This window comes from Phascolarctos cinereus, unplaced genomic scaffold (genome assembly GCF_003287225.1).
Source record: "Phascolarctos cinereus isolate Bilbo 61053 unplaced genomic scaffold, phaCin_HiC Scaffold_726;HRSCAF=1367, whole genome shotgun sequence".
In the NCBI taxonomy this organism is placed as follows: domain Eukaryota; kingdom Metazoa; phylum Chordata; class Mammalia; order Diprotodontia; family Phascolarctidae; genus Phascolarctos; species Phascolarctos cinereus.
Window position 1 is genome coordinate 380,736,028 of NW_027556098.1, and position 4,004 is coordinate 380,740,031.

Sequence of the window (4,004 nt, forward strand, 5' to 3'; positions counted from 1 at the left end):
TTTTACCAATGAGGTATTTTACATTTTCATCTATTTTTTCATTCTTTTGTTTCTGTTCGAATTATTCTTGTGCTCTCATAGAGTCGTTAGCTTCTATTTGCCTGATTCTAATTTTTAACAAATTGTTTTCTTCTACTAGATTTTGTACCTCCTTCCCCATTTGGCCAATTGTATTTTTTAGGAACTTGTTTTCTTCAGTGTACTTTTTTTCCAATTGGCCAATTGTATTTTTTAGGCACTTGTTTTCTTCAGTGTATTTTTTTCCAGTTGGCCAATTGTATTTTTTAAGGACTTGTTTTCTTCAGTTAATTTTTGTCTTTTCTTTTCCAAGCTATTGACTCTCTTGCATACCTCTCATTTCTTTTCCCATTTTTTCTTCTACCTCTCTCATTTGACTTTTAAAATCTTTCTTGAGCTTTTCTGAGAAGGCTTTTTGGGCTTCAGACCAGTTCATATTTCCTTTTGAGGTTCCAGATATGGGTTTGTTGACAATGTTGTCCTCTTCAGAATTTCTGCCTTGATCTTCACTGTTCCCATAATAAGAATCTATCATATATTTCTTTTTGCTCATGGTGTTTGCTTATTTCCTGGCCTTTAAAGAGATTGAGCTCTCCTGCTGGGGAGCAGAGGGCACTGACCCAAGCTTCTTGTGTTGGGAGCCTAAGGCCTGGTCACTGGCTCTGTGTGCTGGAGCCTCCAATGCTGGCAGTTGGAGGCTGTAAGGTTCTGGCAGCTTACCTGATATTGGGCTGGAATCAGCAACACTGGAACTCTAGGGGTAGGATTGGGTAGTGTGGCCCCTGGAGGTTGCCTGCTCACCTAGGCCTTTCCTTCTTTTCACTTTTTTCAGCTCCTTTCAGATGGATTTTGCAGGATGTTTATCTAGCTGGGGCCCCTTGGAGTGCTGCTTCCCTTAGTTTTGCTGTGGCACTAGGAGAGCCAGTTGCTGTAGAATGCCAAGGCACCTGTTCAAAACTGGCCTCAGACACTTGACACTGGGCAAGTCACTTAATCCCAATTGCCTCACCCCCCCCAATATATATATATATATATATATATATATATATATATATATATATATATATATATTATTTCAGTGACCCTCTTCTTTTTTCTTTTGGTACCACTAGTATTACCCCTGTCCTCTCTCCTCTAGCCCCTCCAATCACACACACACACACACACACACACACACACACACACACACACACCAAGCAAAATAAATCCCTGTTTTGACCACATCCAAAAACATACATTTACCTTGACACCTTGTGTCCATCACCACTTTGTTAGTAAGTAGGCAGCATGAGATACTGGGTTACAGGAAGGATGATGTTGCCCTAAACAATAATAAGAAAGTTCAGAAGAGAGGAAGCTTTGAGGGAAAAGATATTAAGTTTGGTTTTGGACATGATGAGTTTGAGATGTGATGGGTCATCCAGTTTGAGAAATTCAATAGGCATTTGGAGATGTAAGACTAAAAGGTCAAGAGGAAGAATAAGGCTGGATAAATAAATCTGGAAATCATCAGCACAGAAATGATTGCTGAAACCATGGGAGATGAAATCACTGAGTAAGATAGCATAGAAGAAGAGAAGAGGACCCCAGGACTGAGCCTTAGGGGACAACTCTGGTTAACCAGCATCACCTGTATGAAGATCCAGCAAAAGAGACTGAAGGAGTGGTCAAATAGGTAGGAGAATAAATAGGAGATAGCAGAGTCTCTTAAATCTATAAAGAAAAGATTATCAAGGAGAAGAGAGTGATAGGGCAACATGCTAGAGAGGTCAAGAAAGATAAGGACTAAGAAAAGATCATTCAGTTTGGCAATTAAGAAATCACTGGTAGAGGGTGGATCAAGAAGAGCTTAAAAGGAAAATAAGGATAAGAACCTGTGATTAGTCTCAAGAAACATGGGGTAGAGATACTAGGGTTGAAGGAGATTGTGTAAAACCTAGAGCACAGGTTCTGACTATACAACTTGCTCACCGCTGTCTTCTTTATTGGGGGGGGCAGGAATGGAACAAAGAGAAGGACAAGAATAAGAGGACAAAGAGAAAGGCATGATCAATGACAGTAACTATGAGCATGAATAGAATGAATTCACCCTTGAAGCAGAAGAGGACAGCAGAATGAATTAGAAAGCAGAATCCAACAATATGTTATTTATAAGAAGCATGCTTGAAACATAAAGACACACAGAATTAAAATAAGGGACTGAAGCAGAATCTCTTATGCATCAGCTAAAGTAAAAATAAAAGGCTGGGATAGCAGTCATGATCTCAGATAAGTCAATAACAAAAATAGACTTAATTAAAAGAGATTAAACATGAAAAATACATATTAATGGAAGGTACCATAATCAATGAAATAAAATCAATACGAAACATATATTACCAAATGATATAGCATTTAAACACTTAAAGGAAAAGTTAAATGAGTTACAGGGAGAAATATACAATAAAAGCATGAAGAGTGGGGAAGAGCCCTAAACGTGTCCCCTTTTAGGCCAGATAAGTCTAACCAAAAATAAATAAGAAAGAAGTTAAAGACCCAAATAAATTTTTTGAAAAATTAAATATGAGAGACCTCTGGTGAATGGGAGTAAAAAGGAGTATACATTTTTCTTAGCTATGCATTGCACTTTTACAAAAACTGACCTTGTGTTAGGGTATGAGACCCTCACAACCAAATGCAAAAAGGCAGAAATATTAAGCATACCTTTATAAAGCACCATGTAACAAAAATTATATTTAATAAAGGGCCTTTGAAGCAAAGACCAAAAATAAACTGGAGACCAAATAGAAATCCTAAAAACCAGCTGGGTCAAAGAACAAATCATAGGAGAAAAGATAATTTTTATTAATGATAATGACAATATCAAGATTTTTGAGATATAGCCAAAGCAGTACTTAGGGGAGAATTTATGTCTTTAAACACATTCATCAGTAGAAGAGAGAAAGAATAGCTCAATACAGTGGGTGTGCAACTAAAAAAGAAAAAAGAAAAACATTTATGATCCCAGTTCAACACAAAAATAGAAATCTTAAAAATCAAAGATGATATTAACAAAATTGAAAGAAAAATCATTAAACAACTAAATGAAACTGGGAGCTATTTTAAAACCTAAGATAAAGAATTAGCTAATCTTGATTTTTCAAAGAGAGGAAAACCAAATTGCAAGCATAAAAAATGAAAAAGAATTCACAACACACGAAGAAGAAAAGGAAATTGTTATAAATTATTTTGCCAAATTATATGACAATAAAACTGATAATCTAAATTAAATGAATACATATATGTAAATATGTAAGATACACACATATATATGTGATATATATCTATATCTTTCTATCTATCAGTCTATCTATCTATCTATCTATCTATCTATCTATATGCTCAGATTAACAAACTAGAAATAGAGGATTTAGATAATCCAATCTCAAAAATTGAACAAGCCATAAATGATAAGTAAAAGTCACTTTCTAGTTACTTAATAAATGCATATTCCCTCCTGTCCTCCCTCCTCCATCCAGGTTCTCTTCATTTCCAACCTAGCAAGCAGTTCTTCCCTGTCAGTATCAGATCCAAAATAGAATTTCCTCTTGTTGATTCCTCCACTTTATGATGGATGAAATTCATACGAAGGCAAACCAAGAAGTTATTAGTTGCTCTGTTTTTGGCAGAAAAAGAAGGGGAAAGAGACAGAGACAGAGAGAGACAGTGATGGGGGGAGGGAATGAGAGAGAGAGAAAGAGAGAGAGAGAGAGAGAGAGTGACAGAGACAGAAGCAGAGACAGAGGCAGAGACAGAGATAGAGGAGACAGAGGAGAGGAAAGGAGAGGAGAGAAGAGAAATGAAGATAAGAAAAGAGAAGAGAAAGAAGGAGAGAGAAAGGGAAGGGGGGGAGAGAGAGAGAGAGAGAGAGAGAGAGAGAGAGAGAGAGAGAGAGAGAGAGAGAGAGAGATCCCCAACAATTTTCTGGATAACTGAAGTCATGCCTC